The sequence below is a fragment of the Equus przewalskii genome, chromosome 3 (assembly GCF_037783145.1).
Source record: "Equus przewalskii isolate Varuska chromosome 3, EquPr2, whole genome shotgun sequence".
Lineage (NCBI taxonomy): Eukaryota > Metazoa > Chordata > Mammalia > Perissodactyla > Equidae > Equus > Equus przewalskii.
Genome location: NC_091833.1, coordinates 81880881 through 81901171, shown reverse-complemented (window position 1 = coordinate 81901171; position 20291 = coordinate 81880881). Strand labels below are relative to the sequence as shown.

General features: G+C 38.4%; 1 protein-coding gene across 9 annotated transcripts in view; it reads right to left on the bottom strand.

The window, feature by feature from the left end:
• COX7B2 (cytochrome c oxidase subunit 7B2) overlaps positions 1–20291 on the bottom strand; it is a 125273-nt gene that overhangs the window by 22129 nt on the left and 82853 nt on the right. The gene's annotated exons all lie outside the window — the stretch shown is intronic.

The window sequence follows — 20291 nt, the reverse complement described above, 5'->3', positions numbered from 1 at the left end:
CATCTATGTGCACAACCTACTCAAGCTATTAGTGAGCACAAATATTTTTCAAAAGAATGTGACTGCTTGAAAGGCCAAATTGTTTTAGGTCAGGATACAGTACCACTCAGTAGTTTCTCATTGCTTTTAAGATAAACACTAACATCTTTTATGTGACTGTCACGATCTGCTTGGGCTGCCATAAAAACATACCAGAGATTGCATGGCTTAAACAACAGAATTTCATTTTCTAACTGTTCTGGAGGCTAGACAGTCCAAGATTAAGGTCCAGTAGGGTTTCTTTTTCCGGTGAGGATTCTTCCTGGCTTGCAGCCAGCCAGCCACCTTTCAGCTGTGTCCTCATGTGGCAGAGGGAGCAAGCATTGGTGTCTTCTTTTTCTTCTTAGAAGGGCACCAGCCCCATCAAATTAGAGCTTCACCCTTATGACTTGATTTAACCTTTATCATCTCTTCACAGGCCTTATCTCCAAAAAGAGTCACATTGCATAGTAGGGCTTCCACATATGAATTCTGGGAAGACACAAACATTCAGTCTGTACCAATGATCAAAGAGGCTTATATGATCCTTGACCATTTAATCAGCCACATCTCTCACAAATCTTCTATTCAGTTTCTGCATTCCATCTTCTATTCACCTTCTGCAGTGCAGTCACACGCGGCCTTCTTTCAGTTTCTGGAACCCCTATTCCTTCTCTCCACTGAATTTGCTGTTCTTTCTCCTCTCACTTCATGTACTCAATTCTAACTTATCCCTCTGTTATCAGCTCAAATTCTCCTCAGAGAGATCTTTATATTCTTTCATTTATTTCAACTACTTAAAAGCAACAATTTTATTGAGGCCTACATATGAATTTGTTTATTGTTGGTGGTGGAGTACATGGCATACCATTTAGTTAACACTTATATGTCTACTTTAGAAGCCACTCCTTACATCAACTTTATTCTCTTTTAACTTCTACCAGAAAATGTGGAAGTTAATTATCTTCATTTTAGAGTTGATGAAACTGAGAAGATTTTATGCTATGCTTTTATTTGTAAGCTTGAGTATTTATTGAAATAGTAGTAAAAAAACAGACACATTCTCTGCCCTTGAGCAGCTTACATAGGTCAGTGGGGGAACAAGTCATTAGATAACCACAATCATATATAATTACAATGTGATAAGTCTAGAAAAAAACGCCAAGTATTATAAAAATGGGAATGAAATTGAAGTTATTTTATAATTGGTGCGTAGGAAAGATCTCTCTGAGGAAAAGACATTTAGAGTGGGACCAGACAATGACCAGAAACGTTCCAGCAGAAGAGGGGGAAGGTAATTCTAAGAGGAAGAGTCAATACACAAGGAGTCCCGGAGGTGGAAAGTGAAAGAAGTCCAGCGTGACTGGAGCATTGCGGATGGAGGAAAGCTAGCAGCAGGTAAGTGAGGAAAGGTTGGCAGGAGCCAGCAACGCAGAACCTAGCAGCCCTCCAAGGGATTTTGGATTGTATTTGTAAGTACAACACTTCATTGTAATTTCTTTACATAACTATTTCCTATAGTATTGTTCTATAACAACTACGGTAATATTTATTCAATCAGAATTCAGTGAAAATTTCCCTTCAGCAAATAAGATAGTCTAGATATACTGCTCTTTAATATTTTAAACTGAGAGTCACAGAGCACAGAAAATCTAGAGAAGTGGATGGTTGGCACGGCCCTTGGAGACAGTCTCCCTCTCTCTCACAGTTAGCTGTTATCTCAGCCATGTGTCTGGCAGGAGTTGAATAATAATCAATTCATATCTCTGCATCCTGCCAAGTGCTTAAATGTGCAGATAGTATGTGTTTTTTTATTAATGAAAGTTTTATATGTTTCCATTTCCAGAAGTGCAGGTAACCAAGCTGATATTACATGGAGAAAAGAACAAAGAGACATTCTACCTCAACAAAAAAAGAGTAAATTATAAGAATAGCTGTGTATGACACAGATCAATGGAACAGAACTGAAAGCCCAGAAATAAACCCTCACATCTATGGACAGCTAATTTTTGACAAGGGGCCAAGAACACACAATGGAGAAAGGAGAGTCTCTTCAATAAATGGTGTTGCGAAAATTGGACAGTCACATGCAAAAGAATGACAGTAAACCATTATCTTACACCATGCACAAAAATAAACTCAAAATGGATTAAAGACTTGAATGTAAGATCTAAAACTAGTAAACTTCTAGAAGAAAACATAGGCAGTACACTCTTCAACACTGGTCTTAGAAGCATTTTTTCAAATTCCATGTTTGAACAGGCAAGGGAAACAACAGAAAAAATAAACAAATGTTTATTTTTCAACTAAAAATTTACTTTTTCAAACTAAAAAGTTTCTGCACAGCAAAGGAAACCATCAACAAAATGAAAAGAAAACCTAACAACTGGGAGAAGATATTTGCAAACCATATATCAGATAAGGGGTTAATATCCAAAATATACAAAGAACTCACACAGCTCAACAACAAAAAAATCTAACAACCCAATTAAAAATCTGAACAGAGATTTCTCCAAAGAAGATACACAGGTGACCAACAGGCATACGAAAAGATGTTCAACATCATTAACTATCAGGGAAATGCAAATCAAAACTACAATGAGATATCACCACACTCCAGTCAGAATGGCTATAATTAACAAGACAGGAAACAACAAGTGTTAGAGAGGATGTGGAGAGAAGGGAACCCTCGTACACTGCTGATGGGAGTGCAAACTGATGCAGCCACTAAGGAAAACAGTATGGAGATTCCTCAGAAAATCAAGAATAGATCTACCATATGATCCAGCTATTCCACTGCTGGGTATTTATCCAAAGAACTTGAAAATACAAATGCATAAAAATACATGCACCCCTACGTTCATTGCAGCATTATTCACAATAACCAAGACTTGGAAGCAACCTAGGTGCCCATTAAGGGACAAATGGATAAAGAAGATGTGGTATGTATACAGAATGGAATGCTACTCAGCCATAAAAAATGATGAAATGCAGCCATTTGTGGCAACATGGATGGACCTTGAGGGTATTATGCTGAGTGAAATAAGCCAGAGGGAGAAAGTCAAACACCATATAATCTCACTCATAACTAGAAGATAAAAATGACAAACAAATACATAGAAACAGAGATTGGATTAGTGGTTCCAGAGGGGAAGGGGAGAGGGGGGCAGGAAAAAGTGGTGATTAGGCATATATGTGTGGGGATAGATTATAATTAGTCTTTGGATGGTGAACATGATGTGATCTATAGAGAATTCGAAATATATTATGATGTACCCTGAAATTTATATAATGTTATAAACCAATGTTACTGCAATAAAAAAAAATTTAAAAAGAATAGCTGTGTATGAGTCCGAGTCTCTTTTCCAGAGTGTTTTTGATTAAGATTTCTAGTTGTAGTAATGTGGCAGGATACACAGAAGAATACATATTCTCAAAGCAGAGGTTTAGTGATGGAGGAATTTGGTCAAATAAGCACAGGAGTTTAGTCAGCATTTATTCTGAGATCTTTTCCCCCAAAAGTGAACTTGAACTTCAGTTTTCATGGTTTCTCTGTGTGTGGAAACTTGTAATCACAGCCCAAACCTGTCCAAGGTGGGGAATCTCTCTCTTACAACTGAGATTCCAAAGGATTATCTCTTTCGGGAAAGAAGGGGCCAGAAATAATCCACTCTGCAGAAAACTGCAAGAAAATGACCTCTCTCAAACCTTGAAACTGTCTAGAAGGCATTGGTTTAAAATGGTGATTAAGATTTTAGAACCACAAACTGGCCCTCCTGCAGGTTTACAGCCCAATTTCACCCTGTCTTGGTAGTCTGAAAGCCCTCAAACTGAGAATATAATTTAGAGATCCTAGACTCACAAAAGTAAATGTAAATCTTCTCCAGAAGAACACACTTCTATCCCAGGTTCAGGGGATTTTCACAATGAAAAGTCTAAAGAAAATGAGCAGCTCGCAGATGAAAGTACCAAACACAAAGGAAATGAGGCACCATGGGCAACAGCCCAAGAAATAATAGAAGGAATTGAGTCACAAGTACTGCAGATAATGGAATTATCAGAGACTGTCTCCAAGATAAACATATTTATTACATTTAAAGAATTTTTTTAAAAATCTTAAAATATATTCTGTGAACAAGGAATTTTAAAGAATGACTAAGAAGATTTGAAAAGGAGCCAAAAAGAATTTCTAAAAATACAAACAATTAAAATTAAAAATTCAATGAATGGGTTGAATGGCAATTAGTCACTACTAAAGAGATAATTAGTGAACAAGAAGGTAATCTGAGGAATTATTCAAACTCCAGCAGAGAAACAAAGAAAAAGTATGACAAAGGTTTTTAATGTGTTCAGATGCGTAGCAAAGAATTCAGAATCATACTGGTGAGGGTACATGGTAATGAATGATAGTAAAATACGCCTTCTAACTGGGCCTTCTAGGGATTTCTTCCTTCTTTCGACCCTTAAAACCAGTCTGGCCCTTAACTTTTCAGCCACTTGAGCTGGCTGCAATCAAACACAAGAAAACTTCTTGGAAGGTAGGTGAGTTACTTACATAGCAAGCTAAGTGTTCTCTTAGCAGGGCCTCAGCTCTTCCTCAATCAGAGCCTTTTTAAGTGAGTAGAAAAAGGTTTAAAAAGGATGCTATGCCAGCAGAAGCCAGAGCTCCCTAAAAAATAGCCCCTTGCTTCTATGTGTAAACCTGCTTGTCAGCAGAACCAGTAGCAGGGGGCCGCCTAAATGGTAGCATCTGGAGTGCAATATAATTTCCTGCTGTTTTCATGTGGCCAAGATATCCATTAAAGAGCTGGCACAGCTTCCAGAGGCACATTAGAAATGGCCTCTACTAAATACACAGTCTCCTCTTCCTTCCACATATAGATTATATTGTTTTAATTGTTCAATCATTCCTACTGTGTTCTCCTGGTCCCAGGACAGGGGAGAGAGCTGAACTGTTCCTGTATGTGTTATGCTTCCACTGTTTCTTGCTGAGGAAGTATGAATAGAATTAAGGCTGAGAATGCATTTTCCAGAAGCTATTAGTTCCTTTTAGTTTTTATGTCTGAAATCTGAATGTTCGGACTCAATATCCTAAGCTGTTTGAAACTCAAAGGTTCATTGCTTTGCCCCAGGGAAATACGGATCTCTGCTGGCCCACATGATGAATTGCTTTTTGTTATGCCCTTCTCAGACCTTTGTAAGTATTAGGGATTAAAAATCAAGAGAGCCCAGGAGAAATCAGAAATTCTAACTATAGGTCAGAAGTTGTGGAGAAGAGTGAATTACAAGAGACCTAAAAATTCCATCATCCATTAAGGCAACTTACTGATCTCTTTAATCACGACTGTCATCTACTTATCTATTGTCCACGCTTTTTTAAACCACCTTGGTAAGACTGCAAATAACCAAATGAACAGTATGATCCTGGGTGCAGGATCCAGGAAATTCTAGTCTCGGCTCTGCAGCTTTATTAACTATGTGACCTTGAGTAAGTTGCAAACTCTCCTTGCTTCATCTTACTCACATATAAATAAGAATAATAATAACTATTGTAGTCTAAGGTGAAATAGCTTGTAAGAGGCTTAATGAGAGTAGGAATAGGTGACAATGGAATACGGTGCCCAGCAGAGGAGAACAAAAGGACTCTTAGCTCTATAATTGCATATACTAAACTTTATTAACAATGTCTGTCCTCTGCTTTTTTTCTAACTTAATCATAAGCTTATTGAGAACCAGAACTCTTTCATCCATATTTGAATTCCTAGCACCTATGGAGGATCTCGCATATAAAAGTTCTCAATAAATGTTTGTTGAGTAAATGAATTCTGATAAGAGTTAGTTCAACGTAGGTGTCCAGCTATCGGGCCATACCGGAGAAGACAGAGAGATGGGGGAGTAAGAGAAGAGTTATACATCACAGTTTTCACTGTCATATCAGCTAAAGGGAAACATATAGATACATAAAGATACAGATATAGATACAGACATAGATAATTGCTTATTTCAGTTTCCCTTTCTATAAAGAGTATAACTTCACGAGGCCGGCCGCATGGCCCAGTGGTTAAGTTCGCGCACTCCACTTTGGTGGCCCAGGGTTTTGCCGGTTCGGATCCTGGGCGTGGACATGGCACTGCTCATCCAGCAATGCTGTGGTGGCATCCCACATGCCACAACTAGAAGGACCTACAACTAGAATATACAACTATGTACTGGGGGGTTTTGGGGAGGAGAAGAAGAAGGAAAAAGGAAAGAAGACTGGCAACAGATGTTAGCTCAGGTGCCAATCTTTAAGAAAAAAAAGTATAACTTCATGAACTTAGAGAGAAGACATTTTCCATTTCCCTGTTTTTTCATGTGTGTGGTCTTTATGCTAGATGGTCTTAGAGCAGACCTAAGGATATAATCCTATTTCTACCAGTGGTGACCAAGGTGGTCTAGTTGGTCTCAAAATTTTCTTTAATATATTTTCCAGAGGACTACAACATTTAAATCCTCATGCACAAAATAAGGCCTCTCATCCTGTTCTGACGATTTCTATCAGAGTTCATGAATATGATTATAATTCAGCCAAATTTAACCCTTATTTAATCAGACTTTATATGTACATACATAATTATCTCCTCACCCCTGCCAAATCATATGAACTTAAGACACAAGAGATCCAGCACAAGGCAGGTATGGAGTATATGTTCTATATGGCTTCTTAAGTGAAAAATCAAAGTTTCAAGCACACAGATTAAGGACAAAACCACCAGAGAATTCAAACATTGTTTGTATCTGAAGTTGCAGCCAATGTGTACATATATATAAATATATATGCATATACACATACATACAAAATAGACAAATGACCAATGACTTCAGCAACAATTGATTCCCTATCCAGATTTTACTTAAGTGAATATTTGAATCTTTTCTTGTAGCCTGAATATAATTTGGCTACATGAAGAAGGAAATTCAAATTCTTGCAGTACGTTGGGAAGAGAGAAAATAGTTTGAAATTAAAAACATGGCCAATGACAACACACTCAAGTCAGCCTCACTCAGGGAGTGGGCCGCCACCTGAATGATTGATCTGAAGCAACCTGAAAGATTACCCTTCCAAACTGCTTCCCTTCTTGAACGGCTACTATGCCAGAATTCTTTAGCATTTTTGCTTACTATTTAGGATTTTAAGTATATATATTAAGGCAGGGAAGATTATTTAATTTCCTCTTTGCTTAGATGCTATCAATTTAATAAAATCTACTTAGAGATTTAAAAAGAAAATACTGCCACATTAAATGTATACATTGATTGTCAGATAAGTTCTGATTTCAGAAATATTGACAGACAAAAAAGTCAAAACAGTAAAATGCGTTTTTTCACTTAAAGAAACGCCAAGGAACAGAATCGCCAGCTATTTCAGGTGCTTAAGCAGAGTGATCACAATCCATACCTGATCTTCATGCTCACAGAAATTCCTTTTTTTCCACAATTTATGCAGGTTGTTTAGGTTTCAGATGTTCAAATCACACTGTCCACACTCACAGTCTTAGACACCAGGATGAGTTACTGCTAGTGCCCACATAGTGCACCATTCAGGGTACCTATATACTGTAAGTGGAGACTCGAGGAAACCAAACTACCTAAGAAATTTATGTGGTGACCTTTAAACAGTTTTTCTTTTTTCTTTTTTTAATTTGGGATTCTTGAGTCTAGAGCACAGGGCATGGACTTAAATGTCCACAGAAGCTAGAGACATAATGGACAAGTGGCAAAGGGACTGAAGGTTTTCATTAGAATCAGCTAAAAATTTTTTTCACTTCAACAAAAATATGTGTATTATCTTTTTTCTTCAAACACAAGAAATATAACGCCTATCTTTAAGCTGATTTGATTTGCCATTCTAGATAGAGATATGAGCACAGAGAAATATTTCTCTACTATTACAAAGAGAACCCATGGTGTAATCATGAAAAAATGAGAACTGACACTAAGCTTTAGTGTTGAGGAGAAAAAGGCTGTTGGAAACCATGGTGAACTAATGAAATCATGTTCTTTCCAAAAAAGGCAACCGTACTTGACTGTTGCATTGTTGGAACTTGAGCTGGGTTTCTGGATCTATTTTTTTAAGAGAATTTGAACATCTGGATTGTGAATGTGAAATATCCTGATTTTTTTTTATTTAGGAGATTAGCCCTGAGCTAACATCCACCACCAATCCTCCTCTTTTTTCCCAAGGAAGATTGGCCCTGAGCTAACAACTGTGGCCATCCTCCTCTATTTTATATGGGGGATGCCTGCCACAGCATGGCTTGATAAGCCATGTGTAGGTCTGCACCAAAGATCCAAACCAGTAACCTCGGGCTGGCGAAGTGGTGTGCGCAAATTTAACCACTATGCCATGGGGCTGGTCCCCCGATTTTTAAGAGTAGATTTAGTTTCTAAAAATAAGATATAGGGCAAACAAAACACATCCTGGGAGCCATATTCAGTCTATGCACTGTCTCTTTAAGATTCTTATTTAGGGGAATGTTGCTGTGCTCTGAATGTTTGTGTTTCCCCAAAATTCATGTGTTGAATCCTAACCCCCAAAGGTAATGGTATTAGGAGATGGAGGCTTCGGGAAGTGCCTAAATCACGAAGGTGGAGTCCTCATGAATGGGATTAGTTCCTTGTAAAAGAGGCTCCAGAGAGATCTCTAGTCCCTTTCACTAGGTGAGGACACAGTAAGAACTTGGCAGGTCAGCAACCCAGAAGAAGGCCCTCACCTGACCATGCTGGCACCCTGACCTCAGGCTTCCAACCTCAGAACTGTTGTTTATAAGCTATTCAGTGTGTGGTATTTTGTTACAGCAACCTAAATGGACTAAGAGAGATGTTTCAGCCAGACGATGACTAAATTCCGTTTCATGATCCCGAGAAGGCTACGCCTCCTCTAGTAGCCGGAAACAGGTGCCCTCCTATTTCCCTCATTCCATTGTTCTCTGGGCTGACCTGGATTTCCGTTCTTAGGCCCTGGTTTTTCAGGTATCTATGTACAGACCATTAACAGTTTCTTTCTAGAAAGTCAGATACAGAATTGGTCAGGCTATGCCTTCCGTGGTTACTTTTCAGTCAAAAGGTTCACCCTTTTAATGATTTCAATAGCTCAAATTGCTGTTATTCCCTCCTTGGAAGGTGCTTCCAACTTTTGCAAGTGACTCTCTTTGAAAATGCCGCGTTCCTTACTTGCCTTGGCTAGCAACACATTTAACTCATTAACTCATTATCTTAGGACCTGGTTCTTCTATCAATGCTACTTTCAATGATTCTGTGTTGGAGTTCCAATTCGGATACCTTGTCTTCAAATTCAGAGAAATTACGGTAACTCCCTGTCTGACTGTCCTCAGTACTGCTCCAGGGCTCTAGTTTTACTAATTTTTCATGGATATCACCAAGCTTCCACTCTAAATCTTTTGTAGATAGCCTTACTACATTGGCACAAAGTGGAGTACCTGACTTTAAAGTGAAGGTGATGTCTGTCTTTTCCTTTTTCCATTGGTAGACTGTTGTCCGTTTCCCCTAATTCCATGTTGTTGGTATGGATGGCTATATAGAGCTTACTCATGTTTCTCTGCTACACACCCTCCTCCTCTTGCATATCTTCATCCATTTGGAAAACTCAATTTTTACCTCAACCTCTCCTCTGCTCAAATCTTATTGTTGATGGGTAAATATTGTAGCTGATAATAAGCCCTCTTGGGAGTGGTGAAGGGACAATTTTTCCTAGGGCTGATCCTGACTCTAAAAGGGAAACAAGTGAAATGTACCAGAGACTTGACTAAATGTGAAATTTACATTTTCACTATTCAATTAATACAGCAAGTCATTCACTCAGAAACACAATGCACTATATAAGACAGCCTATGTTTACTTTGAAATATAAAGATGTATCATTTAATTTTCAAATAGATAACTGATGTTTCCATATACTTGAAATAAAATTAGTTTCTGTAAATAAATTTTAATGCTCTGATTTTTTACCTCAACTACATAATTACCTCAACTGTAGACATTATATATGATGCAGATTAATATTTAAAAGTAAACTGCAAATACACATGGTTTGCTAGCCAGATTCTTTAGTATTATTTAAGATAATGACTAGGAAAAGGCAAGTTATATTCTTTATAGGAAAGTACAAATATGACTTCCAGTATGTTATATAAAACATCTTATGAGACTGTATTTTGCAAACCAGAGTATCAGGATTTCTAGAGCCAAAGTTTAGTGTTACAGTCATATATTGTTAAAAGAATCATCTCTATTCATTTTAGTGTTCTAATGCAATTGCAAAAAGTCATTGTACTTTAGGATGACTTTAAATATTTCATCATAGAAAGCATGACGCCCAGTTTTTAGAATTTTACTTTTCCCCGAAGTATATTACACATTACTGTGCACTAATTTTATAAGCATAATCGTTTACTGTTTAGTGATAAAAGCATTGTCTAAATGCTCTTGTCTAATTGGGTCATATTGCCATGAACAGCCGCCTGCATTATGTACGGATATATAAAGGAAGCTCCTGAATAACGTCTTTTCCTCCACATACAAAGGGAAATCTGTTACAGCAGCTAGATACATAGAGAGCCAAAACCTTCCATTACTTATGATGTCTGCAAGAATAGTAGATGGGGTTCAATGAGGCACAAGTGAGACAAATTAGAATAGAACTTTAGAGGTAGATTTTGGCTCAATATGAAGAAGAGGATCATCAATATTAAAGCTATCTTATAAGGAAACAGGCTTCCTTGTGAGGTAGTGAGATCCCCATTGTCGGAGGTGTTCAAAGAGGCCTGATGAGGTGGAAAATTCAAATACTATGCAGGACAATGCGCAACATTATTTCCAAGTCCCCTTGAAAATGTAAGATGCCAATAATTGGCAATTTTAGAAAAGATAGTAGAATAATTATTTAAATAGAAGAATATTCATCTAAACATAGATTTATTGTGTTCCGGTGCCCTGGAGGTAAAATAGTGAATAAGATATACTTCCTGACTTCACAAAGCTTATATTCCATTGGAGAAAACGGATGACAGATAATTACAGACAGGTTGAAAAGCACATGCCCTTGATCTATAAAAGTATGAGGCAGTGAAGAATTATCTAGTAGACAGACGAAGCCCATGATTATAGCATCAGGAAAGCAGAGGACCAAAAAATAGATGCTTAAAAGGAATTTGCACGTGATATAAAACAGCAACATAGTCACAATGGCAAATACATAACTTTTGGGAATTATTTTACCATTTCCTGCTAAGGTGTTTGGACTAGATCCTGATGGCCATGACGGGCCACCAAATAACTGTAAGCTGGAGAGTAGTCTAATGATATATATGGTACAGAAAGATAACTGTGCACAATGTGTAAAAGGGCAGACCCAGAAACGAGATGAGCACCGCTGTAATAAACTCAGTGGGAAATGGTAAAGAGTTTAAGGTAGTGGCAATAGGAATGCAGAGAAGGCACGAAGATCAGGAAATATTAGCTTTTCCTGAATGTAGCGACTGATTAGATACAGAAAAGAAAGATAAAAGAGAAATTAACAATGCCTCTTGGATTTCTGCTCCTTTCTCAGCTATTTTATTTCAGCAGCTGGAGATGGAACAATAAAATAAGCCCTTGAACTTCTCCATGCACCCAGGAGAGCTTGGTAAAGATCCTGAACCATGGGCCGGCCTGGTGGCGCAGCAAAGTTCGCACGTTCCGCTTCTCAGCGGCCCGGTTTGCTGGTTCGGATCCCAGGTGCGGACATGGCACCACTTGGCAAAAGCCATCCTGTGGTAGGCGACCCATGTATAAAGTAGAGGAAGATGGGCATGGATGTTAGCTCAGGGCCAGTCTTCCTCAGCAAAAAGAGGAGGATTGGCAGTAGTTAGCTCTGGGCTAATCTTCCTCAAAAAAAAGATCATGAGCCACATCCATTGCTTAGACCCTACAAAAGCAGGATAAGAGCCCCAAGAATTCTGTGCCACATAACCAGGGTTTCTCTTGATCACTATAGAATAGCTAGTTTAAAGTTGAATGCTATAGACTGGTTTCGTTCTTTTAACCTACATGTTAAAGCAAATAATTTGCAGCAGATGGTAATAAGCAGTCCTAGTCAATGTGATGTTTAAGTCAACCTTCCAATTTCCTCTTACTATTTCTGCCCTTCCACTGGATGTATGTTAAATATAAACATTTGAAAGATACAGGAAGGCTACTGCACCATTCAGAGTGAATATGACGCATATGTGTGTTAGTAAACTTAAATCATGGAAAAAAGCTAGTCCCATATGGAACTAAGGATACCAAATTCTCTTAAAAGTTTTCCGGCTCTGAGAATTATTTTTTTCAAAAATTTACTCTATGGGGAAAAACATGAATCTTTAATACAATTACACTACTATTGTTAGATTCTTGTTCCTGTGCACAAGGAAATCCATCTGTTAGGCTGAAAGCAAGGTCATGTAGTAACTCAATACCTACATGACTGAAAATCAAGAGTTTTCAGGATATCTCTGTTTGATGTGTCAAAATACACTGATTTGGAAGTGATCTTTTCATGAAATTCATCTTCATGCATGGTAAGGACAAAGTCTGGGGAAAGGGCTGGCCCCGTGGTCGAGTGGTTAAGTTCGCGCGCTCCGCTGCAGGCGGCCCAGTGTTTCGTTGGTTCGAATTCTGGGCGCGGACATGGCACTGCTCATCAAACCACGCTGAGGCGGCGTCCCACATGCCAAAACTAGAAGGACCTACAACGAAGAATATACAACTATGTACTGGGGGGCTTTGGGGAGAAAAAGGAAAAAAATAAAATCTTTAAAAAAAAAAAAGTCTGGGGAAAGATTTTGGCAACCTAGACAATGTAGACTTTTTAGAGTTTAAGAAGGTATGTGTCTTAGTCAGCTTGGAGTGCTATGAGAAACTATCACAGACTAGATGGCTTAAATAACACTCACTTATTTCTCACAATTCTGGGGGCTGAAAAGTCCAATATCAAGGTGCTGGCCAACTTGGTTCCTGGTGAGAGCCCTCTAGCTGGCTTGCAGACAGCTGCCTTCTCACTGTGTCCTCACATGTCAGAGAGTAAGCTCTGGTCTCTCTTCCTCTTCTTATAAGGTTTAATGCCATTATGGAGGCCCCATCCTTATGACCTCACCTAAACAAAATTACCTCCCAAAGTCCTCACCTTTAAACACTATCACACTGGGGGTTAAGGCTTCAATATACAAATTTTGGCAGAACACATTCAGTCCACTCTGCCCTGGGTCCGTCAAGGTTCATGTCCTTCTCACAAGCAATATACATTCATTCCATCCCAACAGTCCCCCAAATCTTAACTCATTGTACCATCAACTCTAAAGTCTAAAGAGCAAAGTTTCATCTAAATCAGATATGGAGGAGACTTGAGGTATGATTTATCCTAAGGCAAAATTCTTCTCCAGTTGTGAACCTGTGAAAGCAGACAAGCTATGTGCTTTCAAATTACAATTGCGGGACACACATAGGACAGATATTATCATTCCAAAAGAAACAGAAAAGAAAGAAAGGGTGACGGGGTCCAAGAAAGTCTAAACTTAGCAAGGAGAATGCCATCAGATCTTAAGGCTCGAGAATAATCCTTTTTGTTTGATGCTCTGCCCACCAGGCTCACTAGGGCAGTAGTGCTGTCTCCAGGCTCTGCCCCAAGGTTCTGCAGAGTGGTCCTGGCCCCAAGGCTTCAATTAGAGACCAGTTGGTCTGTTGACACTGAGGCAGTAGTCCATCTCTGAATTGTCTTCAGGGTCATTTTTTCCTCTTTTTGAAGAATAATGCACCTTTGCAGCTGAATAATTATATCATCCCATCCTGTCAAATCCAAAGAGCCTGATAATCTCCTTCATTTCATCCCATTTCTGTACCCTTCAGTTCAAATTGGCAGTGTTTCTGCATGTATAATCCCATAAACTCTTTATGGAGTAATAGTCTGCCAGAATCCTTGGCATTCTCTTCAGAACATGCTTTCTTAGTTCTTGCAATAAGAATAGGCTGAGAATTTTCCAAATCTTCAAGGTCGGCTTCCTATTCTTCACAATGCTTTCTTCAATTCATCTTTATCCCCTTGCATTTTACCAAGTTGCTCCTCAACACTTTGCTTAGGAATCTCCTCAGCTAAATACCCATTTTCATCACTCACAAGTTCCATCTTCAACAACACACTAGAACACAGTTCAGGCAAGTTCTTTGCCACTTTATAAAAAGGATCACCTTTCCTGTAGTGTACAATTCCTCATTTCCATCTGAGACCTCACCAGAATCACTTTAATATCCATATTTATAGTATGTACCTCAAAATTCTTCCAGCCTCTACCCATTACCCAGTTCCAAAACTGCTTCCACATGTTTAGCTATTTGTTCTAGCAGCACCCGACTCCTAATATCAAAATCTGTCTTAGTCAGCTTGGGCTGCTATGCCAAAATACCACAGACTGGGTGGCAGACATTTCTTAATAACAGATACTTATTCCTCACAGTTTGGAAGGAGAGAAAGTCAAGATCAAGGTGCTGGCCAATTTGGTTCCCGATGAGAGCAGTCCTCCTGGCTTGCAGACTACTGCCTTCTCCCTGTGTCCTCACATATTGGAGAAAGAGCAAGATCTGGTCTCCTCGTCTTGTAAAGACATTCATCTTTCATGGGGGGCCCACCCTCATAACCTCATATAAATATAATTACCTCCCAAAGGCTCTACCACCAAACACCAGCACACTGGGGATTAAGGCTTCAACATATAAATTTTGAGGGACAGAAACATTCAGTCCATAATAGCATATATGGGAGTATCCAAAAGATCTCAACATATTCATTTAACAATTATTTATTGTCCCTACTATATGCCAGGTACTGTGATATTGAAAAGATCAAATCAGACAAAAATTTCTGCAGTCTTAGAACATACATTCTAATGGGGGAGGAGGAAACAACAAATAAAATAAGTCCCATAAAATAATAGAAATGGTCAACTCTCTGGAGAAAACAAGGGAGATGGGTATAGGGAGTACAGGGAGTGTGTTAATTTGGAACTGGATGTTGAAGAAAGGCCTCACTGAAAAGATGACATTTGAGCAAACAATTAAAGGAGGTGAGACAGTAAACCACATGGCTAACTAGAGAAAAAGGGTTCACGCTAGAGGCAAAAGCAAGTATAAAATCTTCAGAGCACAGTGATCTTCAAGTATTCCAGAAAAATATAAAGAGGCAAGTGTGGCTGGATGGAAGTAAATGAGAGAGAGAGAGAGTAGGTGGAATTTAGGGAGGAGATAAGAGACAAGATCAGGTAGGACTTATAAGCCACTTAAAGGATTTGGGTGTACCTCTGAATGAGATGGGAGCTAACAAAGAGTGAGGAGCAAGAAAATGACAAATTTCAATTATCACTTCAAAATATGACTGTTGTGTAAAAAGAGGATATGGGGGAGTACAGGTGGAGGCAGGGAGGCTCTTTTAAATCCAGGTAATAAACAACTTCAGCTCAGACTACGATAGCAGCCATGGAAGTGATAAGAAGTGGCAGCATTACAGATATACTTTCAAAGTAGAGCTAACAGGATTTCCTGATTGGGATGTGGGGATAATGATAGAGAGAAGAATCAAGGATGATTCTGTGTTTTCTGCCTGAACAAGTGAAAGGGTGGCAGCCCTGGGGAAGGGGCTGGGAGTGTGTTGAGGAAAGGTCAGGGATTTGGTTTGGGATATGTTAGGTTTGAGATGTCTACTAGGCATTCAATTAAAAATACTGAGTAAACATTTGGTTATGTAGGTTGGGTATACAAGGAAAGACTGAGCTAGAGACAGAAATGAGGGAGTCCTTAGCACATAGATGGTATTTTAGTCAGCTCTGCAGCAGTAACAACCCCATTCTCCAAATCTCATTGGGCTAAAACAACACATATTTACTTCTCACTCACATTACTTCTTGGTAGCTATATGGGTTTTATGCTATACTTCTGTTTCTGTCTTCTTACTCCAGCATCCTGGCTGAAGGAGAAACTGCTTTCTGGGATATACTTGTCTTGTTTCTTATGAAAAAAATCAAGAAAGCAAGAGTGTTGACACACAAAGCTTCTGCTTAGAACTGGCATACTGTCACTCACATTTCATCAGCCTATCCAGTCAATCACATGATCAAACCAGAGAAAGGAGTAGTGACATGCACTCTACCTACAGGGAGGCACTGTTCAGTGTTAGTCACACTGCAAGAGACAAGAATGTGAAATCTTGTTACAGGGACACAGGGAATGAATGATTGAGTACAATAGTATAATCTGTAATAGGTTATATAATTGTATTTAAAATCCCCAGACTAGAAGAGATCACCAAATAAGTAAGTAAAGCAAAAGAAGAGAAATTATCAAAGACAGAGCCCTGAATCATTCCATCATTAGAAGATGATTAGATGAGGAAAAACTGATACAGGAGACTAAAAGGAAGCTACCAGTGAAACAGAAACGTAGAAGAGTGTGGTCAACTGGAAGCCAAGTATAGAAAGAATTTCAAGAAAAGAGTTATTTATTTGTGTCAAATGTCAGTGATACGTTAATGTGAACTGACAAATGACCTCTGGATTCAGCAATATGGATGCCTTTGGACTTAGAGAAGGACATCTCGGAGTAAAAGGGAACAATAGCCTGAATGCAAAGGTTTTAAGAAAAAATGAAAGAAGTACATTTGTATATAGTTAGTATAGACAACTCATGAGGAATTCTTCTTTTAACAAAGAGCAGATAAACAGGTCAGTAACTGAAGGGGAAAGTGAGCTAAAGAGAAAGTGTGTGTGTATGTTTTAAATAATGGAGAAAAATAGCATTTATATCCTCTAATTGGAATGATCCAGTGGAGAGAGAGGAAAACTAATGCAGAAGACACAGGTGAAAATTTCCAGAACAAGTCCCTTAACTAGACAAGAAGAGAGGGATCCTGGGTACAAAGGGAGTTGCTGGTCTCAGAGTGGTACATAGTCAGCTCATCTGTATTATAAGAACAAAGGCAGAGTATATGGGGACAGATGCTGGCAGGTAAATGGCTTCAGTTTTCTCAAGAAATGCATAGGGCTGTAAATTAAGAAGCAGTAGATTAGGAAAAGCAGAGTATCATGGTAGAGCAAGACATTTCAGGGCTTTAGTTCCTGGTTCAGCCCTTAACCAGCCAGACGACTTAAAGCAAGTTACCAAACTTCTCCATGCTTCAATTTCTTCAGTGGCAGATGGAGATAACACTGGTGCCAACATCATAAAGTTGAAAAGGATCAGATGACATAATGGACTTATCTTCCCCCAATAAAATATAACCTCCATGAGGACATGAATTTCCACCTGTTTTTTTTTTCTTTTTTACTTTACATCCCTAGTGCTTAAGTGTCCAAGACTTAATAGGCACATAGCTAAAAATGAAAAAATAACACCTGAAAAGTACTTACATAGATCTTTTATTATTACCACCATTACTAATTGGTTTTTTTTGAGCAAGATTAGCCTGGAGCTAACATCCGCTGCCAATCCTCCTCTTTTTGCTGAGGAAGACTGGCCCTGAACTAACATCCATGCCCATCTTCCTCTAGTTTATATGTGGGACGCCTACCACAGCATGGCGTGCCAAGTGGTGCCATGTCCACACCTGGGATCTGAACCAGTGAACCCTGGGCCACTGAAGTGGAACATGCGAACTTAACCACTGTGCCACTGAGCCGGCCCCCAACCAGTTACTAATTTTAACACCATCCTCATTGATTTGGAATGAAATGATCCCTTCCTTGACAAAGACAACGGACAATTCTCTGGTGCTGACGTAAGAGAGTGTGGGGGGGGGGAGGGAATAGCAGGTATGAGAGATGTGATTTGAAAACCAAATTCTGTAATAGTTACTTTGAAAACTTCCAGATCCTTTCTCAGCAGTATCCCTGAACAAGACTAGAAGCTTTTCTATCACTATCATTTCTGTTTCTATTTCTCCTAAAGGGAGTTACAACATCTCCTATTGTCACTCATCTTCCTTTCTCAATACACAGTAACCATGACAATAACAGGCATTCAGCAAACCAGGTTATCTTCTGAATTCTCTATGCTATCACTATTTTCTTCTGGCAGTACCGCAGTTATAGGTAAATGCATGCAGATCTTGAGTTTCATTATTTTTCATGATTACCCAAACAAAATGTTCACTGGCTAGCAGAACAAGAAAAATAAACACTACATATCAATTCAACTATGAGTGACCTACTTAAACAGTTTCCCACTGTTACACTCAAATTTAAAAAAGTGCATTTAATGCTAACATGTGAGATGAAGCATGTAGAATCAGTAGACACTTTTAAATATAGCTTATGTCTTACTATTTAGTCACACCAGTTGATGAGCCATTGAATAATTTTATATATCAATTAGCTCCATATTTTTAACATCTATTAATTCCGCTAGTAGAATAATCAATGAAACTAAATTTTCACTGTAGTAACTCAATGGTCCCTCTGCCTACTTTATTCAATTGTGAGGCTCCCATTCTTCTCAAATAACGATATTTTATGTAGTTCTTATTCAATAAAACACTGAGTTTTCATAATTGTATATATTCAAACACAGATGATACTCTTGCATTTTAGATACTGCAAATACTTATACTCATTGATATAATTCTTTTGACAAAGGGCATGGCTTTTAGCTCGAAGAACTTAGAAGTTGTTCACCTCACAATCCACAAATGTTCACTGAATAACTGATGCTGCTAATTACAATTCATTTAAAACTAATATGCCAGAGACTACAATTAGAAATTCACTTACATTATCACCTCTAATTTTCACATTACCCAAAGAGGTGATGCTATTCCCAAATCACAAATAAAAATTTAATGTTTGATTAGATTCAACGACTTACCCAGGGCTAGAATATGGCAAATCCAGTAAACAAACTGAGCTGTGACTAACACCAAAGCCCTTGCTCTGTCTGTGACCATCATGTCCTGTGTTATCATGTCCCCAACTAAAGAGCAGGTTATGAGATACAGAAATGAAGGACAGTCCCTGCCTCACAGTCTGGTTGGGGGACATACAGTATAAAACGCAAAATTTCAGAACTAATATAATAAATTACTTTAAGGAAAAAGTATTAAATGATGCAGGCATACAAACTCTGTGTGGCAGAATTTGGTTCCCTAAGAACTTAAAACACCAGATCTGTGATTAGGTATACTTGAAACATAAATACAATCCCAACAGCCACAGCTTTTTTGGTCTGTTTTCGGGTTGGCATGCCTATATTTCTATGTGCCATACAAAGACCCACTTTTGCTCCCACTTTTAATCTATTCAAACAACTGCAAAATCTTTGTTTATATACCATACTATAAGTAACATTGGTCCATACTCGTCTTCTCCATAAAATTAATGCAATTAAACAGTGCATGACTTCACAACACTATGTCATTTTAGTGATGTGATCTCAGTATCTTCATTTATTACACTCGAAGCTATTAAATTTATTAAAAATAGAATATTTTTCACTGTAATCATCCCTTCAGAGGAGATTTTATAGCTGGATAGTTTTCAAAATGATAGACATAGGATGACTATCATTATTCTGACATTAGAAAAAGTCACCCTAACAGTAGCCAGATATGCTTATCAACAACTTAGATCATGTGTGCAACCATATAGCTAGGAGAATAGATTTACTACCAGAAGGTGGGCAACAGGGCTGAGTGGGAGACACATAGGAAAAGTACTGGAAAGCAAAAATAGTAGCTACTACAGTCTAGTCCCTAGTATTTAATACTTCTTTCTTCTGATAATGGAGTCCAGATCACAGGAGTATACACATGACCCAAACTAAGCCAACCAGATTATCTTCTCCAGGAAGATTAGTCTTAGGGTAAAAAGACCAAACACACTCAGAAACCAAATAAGTTAGAGCTGAGTTTCTGATGACAGTGCCTTAAACATTCAGTCAGCTTCACCTAATGTAGACAAAACCAGAGCTGCTCTGGTTTCTGACCATCTCAAGGCTAGCTTTTCAAATCTTCTCTTCAATCCTTTCCTATATATTCTGTTTGACTTAGTTCTTTTTCCACTACTAAAATAATTATAAATCATAACCTGGTACCACAGGTGGGATATACAATAAGACTAGGAAACCCACAGGCATTGGTGCATTGTGTTGCTTGTTTCACTGGGAAGTGAGTTAAAACAAGAGAGATGATTTGTGTGACAATATTTAGGTGAGTAAACCTA